This window comes from Oryctolagus cuniculus, chromosome 13, assembly GCF_051225735.1.
Source record: "Oryctolagus cuniculus isolate XC-2025 breed Fujian yellow rabbit chromosome 13, ASM5122573v1, whole genome shotgun sequence".
Lineage (NCBI taxonomy): Eukaryota > Metazoa > Chordata > Mammalia > Lagomorpha > Leporidae > Oryctolagus > Oryctolagus cuniculus.
Genome location: NC_142879.1, coordinates 73,797,479 through 73,816,286, shown reverse-complemented (window position 1 = coordinate 73,816,286; position 18,808 = coordinate 73,797,479). Strand labels below are relative to the sequence as shown.

At 35.3% G+C, this 18,808-nt stretch overlaps 1 protein-coding gene across 1 annotated transcript in view; it reads right to left on the bottom strand.

The window, feature by feature from the left end:
- Positions 1-3,351: 3,351 nt before the first annotated feature.
- The window catches only part of LOC138844874 (uncharacterized), a 92,329-nt gene continuing 76,872 nt past the window's right edge, over positions 3,352-18,808 (bottom strand). The window contains exon 4 of the mRNA XM_089312342.1: positions 3,352-3,729. The gene's annotated coding sequence lies outside the window, so the exon portion shown is untranslated. The remainder of the gene's footprint in view (positions 3,730-18,808) is intronic.

The window sequence follows — 18,808 nt, the reverse complement described above, 5'->3', positions numbered from 1 at the left end:
AATTATTTGATCACACTAAGCCAAGATGAAAGCTCACAGCTACATAAACTTTGCTTCTTCATCAAGCTCACCACCTCAAAGCTCTGACGCACAGAAGCACAAAGGTCTACTTATAGGACTATGCATCTTCCAGTTAGAGAACATTTGATTTCGTATCTTAATCATTTGCAACAAAGGATTCCTTGGCCACTGCTACGTAGATAAGTGTACATTTGTACAATCAGATTAGTATTATTTGAATGAAATTGTTCAGCATTGCTGAAGTGTAAGTCAAGGTCATCCTAAAAGCACTGAATGTAGAAACTGTACAAGGAGAATCAGTCAGCAAAAACTGAACAGAGAGAAGCAGCTACTTCAGCTTTCCAAAACCTGTCCCCAGAATAAGCAGAGAGATGTATTCTTCTCTTGGCAAGCAGGTAGATAAACAATTCAAAAATAAATATAGAAATCCAATGACTAATACAGTAAGACACACTAATGTTATACTTTAAAAATATGATGGTTCCTGACTATAATACATTTAATAAAAACTATACTAAAATTTGCATTTTAATCTTTTCCAGGGCAAGCAATTTGTAGTGCCATACACTCTCAGTGGATATCAGCAGTGAACTACAGCTTCTAGTCAGACACATGATCACCATACATAAAACATGCTTTGGGTCATATAATTTTGCCCAACTGTAAGCTAATGTGTTACAAGCATGTTTCAGTTAGGCTAGGTGAAGCTATGATGTTTAGTAGGTTAGGTGTAATTGCATGTTTGATGTATTTTCAACTTACAATTGGTTTGTTGGGACAAAACTCCACCATAAGTCAAAGAGAATTTGCAGTACATAAGAGTATTCCAGGGGCAAATGCTGTGGCACAGTGGGCTAAGCCTCCACCTGCAGTTCCGGAATCCCATATGGGCACCGGTTGAGTCCCGGCTGCTCCTTTTCTGATCCAGCTCCCTGCTAATGACCTGGTAAAGCAGCAGAGGATGACCCAAGTCCTTGGACCTCTGCACCCACATGGGAGACCTGAAAGAAGCTCCTGGCAACTGGCTTTGGATCGGCGCAGCCTGGCTGTTGTGGCCATTTGGGGAGCGAACCAGTGGACTGAAGAAATTTCTCTCTCTCTTTGTTTCTTCTCTGTCTGTAACTCTATGTCTCAAATAAATAAATAAAATCTTTGAGAAAAAAGAGTATTACACATAACTGTAGCATAATTTTATTATTCTGTAATTTTTAGATATAAATTTATCTTTTATTTTTACATTTTTTACTTTATTCTATAAGTCTAATATATTATTCATATCTAGTAACTTTTAACTCTAATTTAAATTTCTTGTTGGTATATCAAAATGAAGAAAGTTTGAATATTAAATCCCTGCTTATATCTTGAGCAAAATCTCATATCCAGTTGGACAAATTTCCATGAAATTCATATAATGTTTTATGCATTTGAAAATTTGGTTAAATAACTAAATTATTTTGGATGGAACACCAGAAAAATTCTGAATAAAAAGGCAAGAGTCAGTTGATACAGGACTTTGAACTAAAGGTCAAGAAACATACTTTAATTTAAGTGATTGGAAGCTAAGAATATTTTTAATAAAGACATAAATTACATGATCACATATGCCTTTTATATGACTCACCTTATGATAGTGGGGGAATGTATCTTGGTGGAAAAAAACAACATCAAGGACAATGACAAGTTGATGATCCATACAAGCTGCCATATAAGGTTAGCAAAGACAACACATATGAGAAAGGGTTGAGAGGATGCTTCCTGATAGATACCTTTCACTAAGACTTAAGAAACTTAAGTTGGTACACCTCTTGATTGTAATTTCTACATTATTCTATATTAGATATACAGTAACCTTGAGATGTTATCTCAGTATAGTATATAAACAGGATCCTAGGTAGAGATATCAGAGCAGGTTTTTGAGTAAAATAAATAGGTACTTGAAAAGAAACTAAGAAACAGTGTCAGAGACACAAGCTGAGGTCAGGAAGGTTTGAGGATCCTGGAAGATAAGGTCAGCAACACCTAATGTTTAGAGTAAAGCAGCTACTGAAAGCAGTGGCTTCCTCAGGTTCCTCTACTTCCTATTTCATCAAAAAGCTGACAAAATCATAACGTTAAAGGGAAAATATGATCAGTGAATATAAACCTCTGAGAAACTCTTGGTGATATTAATAAGATGGGATCACATCAATAAATTTTTAAAAACAATCCATCCCAAATTATAACATAATGTTCAAATATGGATTTTAATGAGACTTAAACAATTCAAATATCAAATTGAAGATAAAATCTTTAAATTAAACAATAAATATCAGGAAATAATTTATAGTATATGTGCAAAACTTTCAAGTTATTAAAATAATTATTTACATGTGTATAAAATTGAAATTCTGTGCAATATTGATACAGATGTAATAGCACAAAGGGACAGTTCACAATTAGACCTGAAATAGGTTAATTTTTATAATAAAGATAATATTAACATTCACTAAGCAATTATAAATTGTTCAATGACTAGCTTAGGATACTGTTTTTCCATTAGGAGAAAAAATATTAGAACATCGATTAGCAACACACACACACATATATATGCCAATATATGAATAAAATGAATGTTCAGGAATTAAGATCTAAACGTATAGCAGCATAAACCATAGTGTAATGTTTTATGACCTTCAGAAGCATGCCAGTCTATATAACACAAAAAAATTTGATTACAAAAATTTTTAAATCTCATATAGAACACTATAAAATGTTTAGCAATCCACAGCATCACAGGAGAAATATTTTAAATATAGAAAAGATGAAAGATATATGTCATTGACTTTAAAATCTCCTACAAATTTGTTAGGCAAACCATTGTATAATAGAATTAAAAATATTATAAAGTAGAAAGCAATGTATCACATAGCCAATGACTATAGAAAACGTGACTGATTTTACTAATAAGATACTTTTCTTTTTTTTTTTAACTTTTATTTAATGAATATAAATTTCCAAAATACAACTTATGGATTACAATGGCTTCCCCCCCATACCGTCCCTCCCACCCACAACCCTCCCCTTTCCCACTCCCTCTCCCCTTGCATTCACATCAAGATTCATTTTCGATTATCTTAATATACAGAAGATCAGCTTAGTATACATTAAGTAAGGATTTCAACAGTTTGCTCCCACACAGAAACTTAAAGTGAAAAATAATAGATGATTTTTTTTAAATGATGATGAAATCAGATCAGACCTATTGTCATGTTTAATCCCAGTGAGAGTCAAGTTGGGAATTGATAATTTCTTTTTTTTTTTTTTTAACAGAAGATCAGTTTAGTATACATTAAGTAAAGATTTCAACAGTTTGCACCCCCATAGAAACACAAAGTGAAATATATTGTTTGAGTACTCGTTATAGCATTAAATCTCAATGCACAGCACATTAAGGACAGAGATCCTACATGAGGAGTAAGTGCACAGTGACTCCTGTTGTTGACTTTACCAATTGACACTCCTGTCTATGGCATCAGTAATCTCCCTATGCTCCTGCGTGGAGAGCGTGGGAGCCCACAGTTCGGGACACCAGCGGCAGACTCAACACACCAGCACTGGAACGCGAGGTGAGCTGAACCTCAATAGCCCGAGACACCGGCAGGCAAGCGGAGAGAGGAGACTAGAGGGAACGACCCCAGGCGGGGGTGGGGGGGAAGTTCACCAGGCTAACTGGAAGAGAGAGAGAGAGAGAAAAAAAAAAAAAAGGTGACTGGTATGGACACGGGTTTCTCTCTCTCCGCTCACCTCTCAAGGGCGAGCAAGACAAAGAGCAGGTGCCATCTTGGACATAAGTCATAAGCAGAGCGACCTCAGGTCTGCACCGGCCCTGAGCCTAGCAGAAAAACCTGACTCTGGGCGGGGCGAATTAACAGGAGATTAGGACCTAGTAAATCTGTGGTGCTAATAAGATACTTTTCACAATCAGATACTCAATAACAAAGAAGCATAGTTCAGATGCAGGAGTACAAGGACATAATGTCCTATTCTGCTTTATCCATCTCCCCTGAACAACAAATTCACATACCAAGTGGCCCTGTTTAGTGCCTAACTTTTAAATGTCTCATTTTTCTGAAAGGCAGTATCAAACTTTGGTTTTTAACTCATATACTAGCTTTTATATCTCTGTCTCAACTTCCCTTTGTCTGAGGTTAAGCACTTTAACAGCAGAGATTTTGCCATAAAGAGTGGAGAAGATGGCACTGAAGGAAGGATTATACCCTATTGAATGAATGGTTCCCTGAACCTTTTGGGATAAACAGGCTGAAAATTGTTCTGTGTTTATGAAATCCTCCTTAGATTTCTGATTATGCTCTTCTCTTTTCAGAAGTGTTCTTTGCTATTTGATGTCAGCTTTGAGAAGCAAAGCTTCACTTTTAATTAGTCTACTTAAAATAAAACTCATCTGGAAGAAGAGCGGTCTAGTTCAAGCTATTCTTTTTTGTTTTTGTTTTGTTGTTGTTGTTTTGCTTTTCTTGTTGCTTAGAAATACACTTTTAACTCTTGAAGAATATTAACCCAGGGATCAGCCCACATTTACAAACACATGAATAAAATTAGAACCTAAATGCCAAAAGTAGAGGGATGTGAATGAGCAAAGGGTTTATATTTTGAGGTAAGGATTTCATCTCAATGGTTTGTGGATGTGTTTTCCAATCTAGCATGCATTATTTATGATGTGGACAGTTGTTAGGAGCATATATTGTTCACAGCCAATAAGCGGTAACAAAGCAATAGACAGAGGGTCATTAGTTACACTTGCTCTTTCTATGCACTGGGTTTTATTTTTGCCACATGAAGCTACTTGGAATTTAACCACAGATTTATAGAGGATGCACTGCACAGAATAGCATGGCTGCAGTTTTCCTAGAATTCTCTACAGCACATTTTACTAATCCATATAGGTTTAGCTTTTACTGCTTCCGGGGCTGGGAAAGTCAAAGTTCTGAACTCAGAAGTGAAGATAGAAATGCTGATTATTTCTCTCCCCTTGGGAGTAACCCTCTGGCCTCCAGGCAGTTCTTTTAAAAATAGCTTCTGTCTGCCTCTTGCCATTATTATCACAGATACAATTCCCATTCTGACTGTCCATAACAGAAATCAGTCTTCTGTATTCAAGAGCAGCTCATCTGTGCACAAGTTGCTTTTATATAAGTCACTGTAGTATATGTCAGCTTGAGTTGCTGGTGTTTTCAAAAAGTGTTTACTTTGGGTCTCCATTACATATATGGAGAAAAAAGCAATAAAAAGAATCTCTGTATCTCTGTGCACACTATCTTACTTCTTCACAGAACCTATCATCATTGATGCATTGTCAGCTCAAATAAATATCAGAAGGAAGGTTCCTATATTCACCCATGAAATGTAAGTATCTCATGGGGTCTATGCATAAGTTGCCCTTGTGTATAAGATGACCATTTTACCAAGGAAAATAAATAGCACTATCTGAACTGTGTATTTTCAACTGAAAAGAAAGAAATAGCTAAATGAAAGTGAGCATGTGGTTCAAGGACTATAAGCTTTCTGAAATGGGGCAATGTGACAAAAATATGCATATCATTTTTTATTTTATTTTTTGCCTAGAAGCTTTTTAATAAAAGTACGAAAATTTCATGCATTTCATATATACAAATTCAGAAATATAGTGATTCTCCACACCCTACTCTACCTCTCACCTGCACCCCCATACTTGTTCCTCTAACCTCTATTCCCATTTTTATTTTTTACAATAATCTATTTTCAATTAACTTTATACACATAAGATTAATCCTACACTAAGTAAAGAGTTCAACAAATAGTATAAAAAAATCCTGTTACTCGAAATTAAATAGCTCCAAAAAGAATTAAATATCTTGGAATAAATTTAACCAAGGATGTCAAATATTTCTACAATGAAAATTATAAAACACTAAAAAAACAGAAGAAGACATTTTAAAAATGGAAAAATCTCCCATGTTCATGGAGAGGAAGAATCAATATCATTAACATGCCCATTTACCAAAAGCAATTTACAGATTCAATGTCATTCCAATCAGAATACCAATGACATTCTTAACAGACCCAGAAAAAAATCATGCTAAAATTCAAGTACATTTTAAGTAGAGATACAGAGGATGTGCAAGAATTGACTAGCAAATGAGGAGAAAAGAACAGAATAATTAATGGTACATCCTTTTGGTAGTCTCTGGGTTGGCAGGCAATACTTTGAATCTGGGGACTGAAGAGGCCCAGTGATGCTTGATCCTAAATGGGAAATAGCATGGCAGAAGATGAAGCAAAGATTACAGCAAGAACTAGAGCAAGCAGAACGTTATGAGTCAGTGAATGAAACTGTTATTTTCTAGGACTGAAGAATTTGTTATTCCATCCTGTACCCGCTTTAGTGACAAATCTAAAACTTCCTCAAATTCATGTATGCAATTTACCTGGATTTGATTAACAAGTTCTACTATATTTTGGATTTTTAGTGAGCATCCAAATCAACTGACATTTAGATACTTTTTTTTATTGGTTTTGTTGTTATAGGGAGGTTCTTGATTATTGATTCACTGTTCTTAATATTGGTCTGTTTTGATTTCTGATTTCTTCATGACTCATTCTCAGCAGGTTGTGTGTTTCCAGGAATTTATAAATTTCTTCTGTTATCCAATGTGCAGCCGATGTCCAATTGTTACAGTCACTTAAGAGACACTACACATAATCTCTTCTTTCATTTCTGATTTCAATTATTTGAATGTTCTCTGACTTTATTGTGGTTGTTGTTAGTATAGCAGTTAGTTTGTTAATGTTTTCAAAACACCACCACTTGATTTTGTTGCTTTTCCACATTTTTAAAAATCTCTTTATTTCTGCTCTAATCTTAATTAGTTCTTTCTTTCTGCTATAGGCATGATTTATTATTCTTTTTCTCATTTCCCATGATACAAAACTGCGTTTTGTTATTTGAAAACTTTCTTCTTTTTAAGTGTATGCTTACTGTTACAAACTTTTCTCTTGGAATTGCTTTGCTCCACCCTTTAAGTTTTTTATGCTGTGTGTCCATTTTCACTGGTCTCAAGGTTTTATTTAATTTATTTCTGAGTTCTTCTTTTTGACCCACTGGTTATTCATTGGTGTGTTGTTTAATCCCCACATATTTGTCAGATTTCCAAATTTATTCCTACTATTGATTCTTTTTTTTTTTTTTTTTGACAGGCAGAGTAGATAGTGAGAGAGAGAGACAGAGAGAAAGGTCTTCCTTTTGCCGTTGGTTCACCCTCCAATGGCTGCCATGGCTGGCGTGCTGCAGCCGGCACACCGTGCTGATCCGATGGCAGGAGCCAGGTGCTTCTCCTGGTCTCCCATGGGGTGCAGGGCCCAAGCACTTGGGCCATCCTCCACTGTACTCCCGGGCCACAGCAGAGAGCTGGCCTAGAAGAGGGGCAACCGGGAAAGAATCCGGTGCCCTGACCAGGACTAGAACCCTGTGTGCCGGTGCCGCAAGGTGGAGGATTAGCCTATTGAGCCGCGGCACCAGCCACTATTGATTCTATCTCATACTTTTGTAATACTTAACAAGATTTCAATTTTCTTATCTTGGTTAATACAATAGAATGTGACTTATCCTGGAAAGTGTTTTGGGAGCACTTTAGAAGAATGTGTACTCTTTTTTTTTTTTTTTTTTTTTTTGAGAGAGAGAGACAGAGAGAAAGGTCTTCCTTTGCCGTTGGTTCACCTTCCAATGGCCGCCGCGGCTGATGCACCATGCTGATCTGAAGGCAGGAGCCAGGTGCTTCTCCTGGTCTCCCATGGGGTGCAGGGCCCAAGCACTTGGGCCATCCTCCACTGTACTCCCGGGCCACAGCAGAGAGCTGGCCTGGAAGAGGAGCAACCGGGACAGAATCCAGCGCCCCGACCGGGACTAGAACCTGGTGTGCCGGCACCACGGGCAGAGGATTAGCCTATTGAGCTGCAGTGCCAGCCAAGAATGTGTATTCTGATGTAGTTGAGTGCAAAGTTTTGTATAATGTCTGTTAGGAACATTTGATCTATAAGATATGTCTAAGATGTCCTTATTGATTTATTCTGACACATTAAAGTCAGATATTAAAGAATCTGAATAGTTTTTCATTGCTGCTTATTTATACTTTTATATGTTAATGTTTTTATATTGAGGTACTCTAATGTTTGATGCCTATATATTAATACTGGCTATAATCTGATTATGAATTGATGCTAATCATAATACAATGAACTTGTCTCTTCTGACAGTTTTTTGTTTGTTTGTTTGTTTTACTTAAAGTCTACATTGGCTGATTTAAGCATGGCTACTATCCCTGCACTCTTTTGGTTTCCATTTGCATGAATATATCTTTTTGCATCCCTCACTTTGGGCCTACATTTGCCCTTTAACAATAAGAAGTCTCATTTAAGCAACATATGGGACCTTGTTTTCCTGTTTTTGAACTTATTAATCTACTTCATGTCTTTCAGTTGGAGAGTATGATCCATTTGCGTTTAAAGTGATGAGTGATCATTATGGAGCTAGCATACCCTTGTGTTATGTTTTGTTCTCTCACTGTGCTATAAACCTTTTATCCCTTTAGTCTTCTTCTGCCCCCTTCTTTGGTGATTATTTTGTTTGCATATGTGTGTGTCTATGTATACGTGTCTGTGTTTGGAAGGGCAGTAGAATTCTTTGAATTTTGTCTTTAATATTTTACGTGCTGAGTAGAGATTATTTTTTCTTTGTGGTTACAATAAGGCTTACAAAAAAAAGCTTATATTCATTACAGTCTATTATTACAGTATAAAAGACTACATTTTAATTTTTCTCCTTCTTAAACTTATTTAAATTTCATGTCTGAAAATACTTATATTTTGTTTTTGTTGTAGATAGATATTTTGGGAGCCAAGGACTAATAATTTTATATTTTTTTCAGTGTTTTAAATATATTAGTTTCCTTTATTCTGGACTACATTGTTTATGATTCAATTTTACAATTTAATCTCTAACTTTAGCAATTGTCCCTCTGTATATGTCTGTTCTCTCTGAGTGCTTTTGAAATTTTATCTTAAGTCTGTTTTAAGAGGATTGATATGAGAATTCAATATTTCAAATAAAAAATACAATGGAACACTTTAACAACAGACTTCGTGAGGCAGAAAAAAGATCCTAGCTAGAAGATAAGTCTTTGGAAATATATGTCAGACCAAAAAAAAAAAAAAAAAAAGAGAGAGAGAGAGAGAGAGAGAGAGAGAACAAGAAATTAGAAAAATTAAACCCAGAGTTCCAGAGTTTTTTGGGATACTATCAAGTGAACCAACTTTTGAGTCTTAGGAGTTCCTAAAGGTGTGGAATGAGAGAATGGATTAGAAAGTCTACTGAGTGAAATAATAACACAAAACTTACCTAACTTGGAGAAAGAAAGGGACACCCAAGAATGGAAAGCACACAGAACTTCTAACAGAATGTCTAAACCTGAAAACATCTTCACCATGACACATTATAGTTAAACATTCAAAAGTAAAACATAAAGAAAAGATGTCTACAAGAGAAACATTACACTACTTTCAGAGGATCTCTAATTAGATTGACAGGAAGATATGACGAAAGTAAATGCATATGCACCAATTACATTGTGCTTGGCTATTTAAAACAAATGTTAATGGATCTAAAGGGAGACATTCTCTCCAATACAATATTAATGGTGGATTTCAACACCCCACTTTCATCAATGGACAGATAAATTAGACAAAAGATCAACAAAGAAACCACAGAGATAATCAACACTATGGACCAAATGGACCTTATTGGTATCTACAGAATATTCATCCCAGAGATGAAGAATACAAATACTTTTCATCAGTGCATGGAACTTTCTGTATGATAGACTACATGTTAGACCATAAAGCGAGTCCCAGAATATTAAAAAAAAGTTAAAATCACACCATGTATCTTTTCTGAACACAATGGCAAGAAGCTGGAAATTAACAACTCAAGCATCTCTAGAAAATACGTAAACAAATGGAGACGGAACAACATACTCCTGAGTGAACAGTGGGTCATAGAAGAAATAAAAAGGAAAATTAAAAATATTCCTAGAAACAAATAAAAACAACACAACATATAAAACCTTATAGGATACAGCAAAAGCAATGTTAAGATGGAAGTTTATAGCAATAGTGGATACATCAAGAAATTGGAAAGACACCAAATAATGAGCCATCAATGTATCTCAAAAACCTAGAAAAATAACAGAACAAACCCAAAAATATTAAGAAAGAAATAATTAAAATTATAGAAGAAAAAAAAACAAAAGTGGAACAAAAATACAAAGAATCAGTGAAATCAAGAGCTGTTTTGAAAAAATAAACAAAATTGACATACCATTGGCACTACAGTAACCCAAAAAGAGGGAGAAGACCCAAATTAATAAAAACTGAGATGAAAAAGGAGACAATAATGGCTAACAGAGAAATAAAAAGAATTATCAGGAATTACTATAAACAGCTATATTTCAACAAATTGAAAAATTTAGAAAAACAGGAAAGATCATTTAACACATGCAAACTATCAAAATTGAGGTAGGATGACACAGAAAACCAAAACATATCAATACCCAAAATGGTACTTTAATCAGTACATAGACCCTCCTAGTGAAAAAGCTCAGGACCAAATGGCTTACTAATGAATTCTAATAGACTTTTAAAGTAGAACTAATTCCAGTTCTTCTCCAGATATTAAAAAAAAAAAAAAAAAAAAAAAAAACAACTGAAAGGGAGAGAATCCTCCCAAATTCCTTTTATGAAGCCAGCATAACATCATTCTAGTTCTAGAATTATGTTCCAGTCCCGGTCAGGGTGCCGGATTCTGTCCCAGTCGCTCCTCTTCTTGTCCAGTTCTCTGTTGTGGCCCGGGAGTTCAGTGGAGGATGGCCCAGGTCCTTGGACCCTGCACCTGCATGGGAAACCAGCAGAGGCACCTGGCTTCTGGCTTCGGATCAGCGCAGTGCACCAGCCACAGTGCGCCCGCCACAGCAGCCATTGGGGGGTGAACTAACAGAAAAGGAAGACCTTTCTCTCTGTCTCTCTCTCTCACTGTCCACTCTGCCTGTCAAAAAAAAAAAAAAAAATACAAAATCCTTTGATGATAAGAACTATAAGCAAATTGGGTATAGAAGGGACATCCCTCAACATAATTATGACAATTTATGACAAAACCACAGGCAGCATCCATATTGAATGGGGGAAAGCTAGATGCATTTCCACTAAAATATGGAACCAGACAAGGATGCCTACTTTCACCACCGATTTTAAATATGTTCCTGGAAGTTTTAGCCAGAGCCATTAGGCATGAAAAAGACATCAAAGAGATACATACTAGAAAGGAAACAGTCAAATCATCCCAGTTTGCAGGTGATCCTATATAAAGGGGAACCAAAGACACCACTAAGAGAATATTGCAACTCATAAAATATTTTGGTAAAGTTCAAGATATAAAGTTAACACACACAGAAAAATAGCCTTTGTATACACAGATAATTCCATGGCTGAGAAAGAACTTTGAATATCACACCCATTCAAATAGCCACAAAATTTAAATATGTTGAAATAAACTTAGCCAAAAAGGTGAAAATATCTATAATGAAAATTACAAAACATTAAAGAAATAGAAGATACAAAAAAAGAAAACCACAAAATTCTTCCATGTTTATTGAATGGAAGAATTAATATCATCAAAATGTCAATTATACTGAAACCAATTTACAGATTCAATGTGATCCCATTCAAAATACCAATGACATTCTTCTCAAATCTAGAAAAAAATATTGCTAAAATTCATATGGAAACACAAGTGACCCCAAATACCTAAAGCACTCTTAAACAACAGAAACAAAGGGAGAGGATTAAAATATCAAATTTCAAAAATACTACAGGGTGGTTATAATCAAAACTGCTGATACCTGCACAGAAATAGTTATGTAGACCGATGGAACATGATAGAATCCCTACCATGCATCTACAACCAACTAATCTTTGACAAAGGAGCTACAATAAATCCCTTTAGAAAGGACAGTTTCTTCAACAAATAGTGCTTGGGAAATTAGAATGGCTCTTATACAGTAATCAACAAAGTAAATGCTGGGGCAGACGTGGGGGAAAACGTACCCTAATCCATTGTTGCAGGGAATGCAGACTACTACAGCCATTGTGGAAGACAGTATGGAGAGTACTTAGATAGCCAAAAATAGATCTACCATATGACCCATGCCATCCTTGGCAATTAATTCAAACAAAAATAAATCTGCATGTGAAAGAGTTATTTGTACTCCCACGTTAACTGAAGTTCAATTCACAATAGCTAGGATATGGAATCAACCCAAATGCCCATCAGCTGATGACTATAGAAAGAAACATATACACTATAGAATATTACTCAGAAAGAAACATATACACTGTAGAATATTAGTCAGCCATAAAAAGAATTAAATCCTGTCTTTCAAAACAAAATGTTTGCAACTAGAAACCATTATATTTAGTGAGACAAGTCATTCCCCAAAAGATAAATCACCATATGTTTTCACTGATTTTAACTGAGATCAAAAAATGTAGTATATAATTATCTGCATTGCAATCTGCATAAAATTATTTCTGTGTATAAACTTTTGAGAGCAAATGGCTTAAAATCTAAATGAAATTAATTATTAACTTTTAACCAAAAGGAAATATTTAAATGTTACATTGTCATTGGCTCTATTTCATTGAAATAAATTATGAATGAATAATTGACAAAAAAACTGTATATAGGTGAAATGGTAATTCACACATTCAATTAATTTTTATAGCCATTGTCTACATTCCCAATAACCTATGACCTTTTTGCTTTTTACTTGTTAAACTTCTTATTTGGTAAAGTATTAAGCCTTTTTACTGTGATGTAAATTTAAAATATATCAAAAACTAAAAAAAGACAAAAATGAAAGTAGAAGAATGGAGAGTGGGTGGGAATGAAGGCAGGAGGGAGGAAGGGAATATTATTATGTTTTCAGACTTTATCTGTAAATCATATTGAATCTGTTAAAAATTAAATAAAACTAAATAAAGAAATAAAAACAAAGCCAGAGACTTGATAAGATGCTTTTTAGTGCAGATTTCTGTATTTTTCTTATACATCCATTTCAATTAATTTGTTAAAAATGTAGACTTACATCAGATTTGGAAAATTATCTGCTACTATTTTTTCAAATGTCTTTTCCTCCTCCTCCCTTTCTCTATTCTTCAGAGAAAACAGTTACATGGGTATTGGTCAACTTTTAACCTACAGCTGAGGAAATAACTGGGTACTCTTAACCAATGCCCTTCGAATTGTATTTTCTCAAATTGAATTCTGGGAGTTTGTACCGGGCCCCTGTAATTATTACTTCTCCTACTCTTTGGTAGCACTTTTCTTAGCTTCTAATTTCCTTATATCCATGAACAGACAAGTACTCAACTAAAGACTTTAAGATTAATCTCTTCAGACCTCTGTGGCATTCATTCTTTGTAGCTCTCCCTTTGTATGTGTGTGTGTGTGTGTATGCGTGTGAGTATTTGTGTGAAGTACTCTTCTTTCCTGAACTCTTCCCTATAATTCTAGTTCTCTTGGCCTCCCCTGAAGCCCTGTTCTCTGTTCAATCAAGGAGAATTGCCAGGATCTGGATATACCCTTGTACTTCTCTTGGAGTAAAAATTTAGGGCAATCATTGCCTTGACCTTGTTTATTTAACCATTCTTAGACATTACGGTCCAGCACCTACTAAAGTTCAACGTATGCAAATTACTATTTCATGCCTTTTCTGGCTGTTTCATATCAGAGTATAAACCTAACCCTCGACCTCTCACTGCACCTGAAGAAACGACCTTTATTGTTCTAAGTTTTATTGTTAACATATGCAGAAATATCTGATATGTCTAAAAGTCTTTGTTTTATTTATTTGATCACAAAATGGTATCTTAGTTAACAGCTGTCAAATCACAATCAAATTTCTAAGAACAGGATAAAATTTAGGAATATAGAAAAATGGTAGTTATATACATTTCCAGTTCTTTTTGTCTTACATTAGTATGAATATTAAATAGGTATTTTTACAAATCTGAGATTGTACGAGTGAATGCATAAACTTGTATAAATCCATTTTCTTATTTTTTAAATTTTTGCATGATATCTGATGTTACATGGGAATGCAACAGACTTAAGTTTTTCCTTTGTATTTTCTTTATGATTTTCTAAGATGATTCTTCTGATTATTTTAAATTCAGTGCCCAATTGCTTTAGCTTCTTGGTCAAATAATCTTTCTGGCACAATACTCAAAGCCACAATACCTATCAAGACTTAAAATAGCTTCAGAAACGCATTTATTCTCACAATATCATGAAAGCACAGCTTAAGGAAAACTACAGGAAGAAAGAAACTGAGTATCTAGTGCATGCCTGAAGCATTAGGCTTGAAGTAGTGTCAAAGTGAATATATTTGGACAACTTTGCTCCCTATGCTGCCGGCATAAGATCTAAAAATATTTCAGTGACAAGTTCAAATCATTTATCCCCAAACACATACATTTACCTTTTTGAAGGTTAACATTCTGATTGCCTCACTTAAACAACTTGAAATCAGCAGTAAATTGAAAGGCATATGTAGTTACTATCATGGTGTCATTATACATTACAGAGTTCCTCCAAATACATTTTAGATACAGATGTATTTTCATTCAAATAATCTTAAGAACTTTTGGACCATATTACCACCTTAAATGGCTGCATGTTCTGCAGTGTCTGCTATCTTCCTAAGTGATACTGCTTTCAGTTAGGGTTTACTCTACTGCAGCCAAACTTAACATCCATAATTCAGTACAGTAAATTTACAGTAGAAAGCATAGTCCCTGTTACCAAAGAGCTTAGATTCCAACAGTGGAGACATATACAGGAGCAGGTAATCTCAGCGCAATATATTTTCTCCTATGAGAGACATAAGCAAAGGGTCTTACAAGGCATGGAAATGAGGCTATCTAAGGTATCCTGTTGTCAGTAGCAAGTAAAAAAGGGTCTGATAAAGAGGACATAAGGTGCTACAGATGTATTGCTTGCTAGAGCATGCATGTTGATGAAAATGCAAGATAATCCAGAACACCATGCCTGCACATCCACACACTCTCTCTCTCCCTCTCCTCCTCCCCCTCCCTCTCCCCTCCCCCTCCCCTTCCCCCTCTCCTCCCTCCCCTCTCATACTCTTTCTCTCTCTCTCTCTCTCTCTCTCACACACACACACACACATACACTATGGTAGCAATTAGGAATGTCAGTGTATACATAGCAAATTAAGAAGTAGAATTAGATTTTCTACAGAAAAATGTAAGGGCTTGGAGATACTGTGATAGCATAAAAAGAAAAGACCTACAGGTTTTAGGATATGTTGTGAAGAAACTGACATGTCAATGAAAATGCTCAAGCTTATCATAATATACAGATTGGAATTCCTAGCTAAATAAGACTTTAGGGTTAAGTTGGTTATCAGGAATGAACAGAGTAAAAGCTGCTGATTTTGTGGCTTACAGATAACAAGAAATGGTTTTAAGAAAGACTCAATTTGAACAGGAAAGATTGAAATAAACTTATGATGAGATATTTGAAGAGTTTTTTTTTTTCAAGTTTAGGGATAAGAACACACAAAAAATTGAGTAAAATATTTACATCCAAAAAGAATGACTATGTAAGTTCAGACACTATTCTTCAAACCTTAAAAAATATCAATATAAAAAATATAAACCCTTAAGGACTTATAAATGCAAGTTTAAGACAAGCAAATATTGCTATTTTCATTCTGTCCAAATATAAAAATAACATGTATATTGCTAGTTGTTAAATCAAATATAATAAACATATAACACATAATAAACAATAAAATCTCTGTTTAATGAAAATTAGAAATAGGTAAGTCACAGAGAAAGCCTATAGGAAAAACCATCTATTTTCAAAGACATTAAAGGAAATAAACAAAATTGATGAAAATGATTCTACAGAAAAGCTAACAACTCTCAGCTTGACTGGAAATGCACACTATTATTATTCAAACCCTTTTATCTCCACAGATTTTTATATAAGCTTTAGTTTCTACATAGAAACTACACTTGACAAAGTAAACCTACCTTAGCAACAGTAATATATTACAAATATAACATATGCTTTGCATACAGTTGAAAGAATTAGATATAAAATATCACTTGTATGCTCTGAATAATGTTGTACATAGAATGTGTGGAAAATTCCAGAGATATTTAAAATAGACTTATAAAAATGGAGCTTGCAATCTTTCTGAGAAATAAGTGTGAATGTCACAGGAAAAAATGCACTTATTGTGGAACATCATCAGAAAAAAGGAGATAGTTTTTTTCAAATACCTAAACAGTCCAACAGACCCAGAACAAAATAACGAGCTTAAGAAGATTAGGAAAGGACAATCTGGTACCCAAGTTTATATAAAGAGAACTGATGTCTTCCGCATACATCAGGGTAAGGGCTGTTTTCCAACTTTTGCTTTTCTTTCTTTCCTTTTTCTTTTTCTTTTTAATTTACCAATATAAATGCAGCTCCAATTGTCACTGACAATTGCAAAGATGAGTGATATCAATCCAGAAAATACAATCATGTGGCCAGATCAATGATGATGTCTTCAGGAAAGACAATAGTGTACATTGTGACTTTATTTCTGGTAACTTCCTGCAAATCAAATAATTTGGTAAAAAAATTCTACTTGTGATACTTGTCAATTACAGTAATTCTGTATAGTCTGTCAAAATAAAAAAAACTAACATTCTATAGGAATAGGAGAGAGAGGAGGAAGAAGGATGGAAATGCAGGAGGGGGGTGGGATGTTCATAAATTTGTATATATGAAATGCATCAAGTTTGTATACCTTAAATAAAAGGTTTCTAGATTAAAAAATAAAAATAAAAAACTAACATTCTAAATGCTGAATAATGTTAATAATAAAGTTTTATTACCAAGCTGGAAGAAAGGAAAATAATCATCACTTCAAAGTCATGTTACCTTTATTTATGTTCTTGTATGTAACTGATGAGAAGATGAGGAGGATTTCTAAGATGGCAGAGCAGGGAGGGAGCTTACTGCTTAGTAGAGCTTACTGTTCCAATCCAGGAGAAGGTAGTTTAAAAAAAGTAGAGAGAGTGCAATCTCAGGGAAGAGTTAGGGAGAAAATGGCTGAGGAAATTCTATGGAAACTAGAGGGACATGATGGGTCTACGTGGAAGGTGTGGACAGGTACATTATTCCAGTAGCTGAGAGCCTACACACCAGTGTTGGAAAGTGAGGTGCAACCAGACCACAGCAGCCCAAGCCACTAGCACTAAAGCTGCAAAAAAAGCTTAGAGGGAACCCAGCTTAGAGCCCTATGAGGGATAGTGTACCTACCATGCTAGAGGAGGAAAAAAAATAAAGAGGAGGACGCATTTTTCTCTCCCCAGTCACTTTGCAATGGCGTCCTATAACAAGTTGATAGAGCAGGAACCATTTTGGACATACATATCAGCTGGGCCAGCTCGTGCCCCTGCCGAGCAACCAGCAGAGTGGAGACTACTAACTCTGGTGAGGAGGACTAACAGGGGCTGGGAGCTTGTGACTATGGGAGGCTTTTTTTTTTTTAACTTTCATTTAATGAATATAAATTTCCAAAGTACGGCTTATGGATTATAATGGCTTTTCCCCCCAATAACGTCCCTCCCACCCGCAACCCTCCCCTCTCCTGCTCCCTCTCCCCTTCCATTCACACCAAGATTCATTTTCAATTATCTTTATATACAGAAGATCAATTCAGCATATATTAAGTAAAGCTTTCAACAGTTAGCACCCACACAGAAACAAAAGTGAAAAATACTGTTTGAGTACTATGGGAGGCTTTTGTGCTGGGATTGTTAAAAAAAAACTGAGGCTGTGAGGGAGGAATCATGGTGTGGCTGAGACATTGGGCAGTCGCTGTGGAAGACTACACAGGCTCAGAGCTTCCTGGTTACCTGGTAAGGAACACTGCTGGGAATCTGAACTTACACTGAGAACTGCACAGAAACTTTGTGTGGTCCTTGGGGCAGAGTGGACGAATATTATATCCGATGGGGCTAGTGCTCAGGCACTGGATCCTTTAACGAGATGAATTCAGCTGAATAGAATAAGCTTCTCTTCTGATAAAAAAAAAAAAGGTGGGGGAGGGACAGGAGATTTACCATGCCAACCTGGGTATGTTACCTTAGACACACTCTTCACCCTAGGGAACTGAACAGAGCTCCCTGGCCACACACACTACAAGCCTTTAGATGTTCACTGCAAGCAGACACGTCACTGAAATACAGAGGCATGGTACAAAGATAAAAGCCACCACAGCAAAAAACAAATTAGAAACCAATGAGTAGCTCCACAAATGCTGAACAACAAATGTCAAATTCAAGAAATAAGAATAAGGATGAAAATACGATGGCCCCAAAACGATGTAACATTTCATTACTAGATTGTGAAGGTGATGAGATGGAAGAAATGCAAGAAATGGAATTCAAAAAATTGATCATAAGAATACATACAAGTAATTAGAAGCAAATACTAGAACTACAAAATCCATATAGGTCATGAAAGAAAAGTTCTCCCATGAAATTGAGATCTTAAAGAGAAATCAAATTGAAACAAAGGATATAATAGAAAAAATAACAGATGGAGTGGAAAGCACAGGAA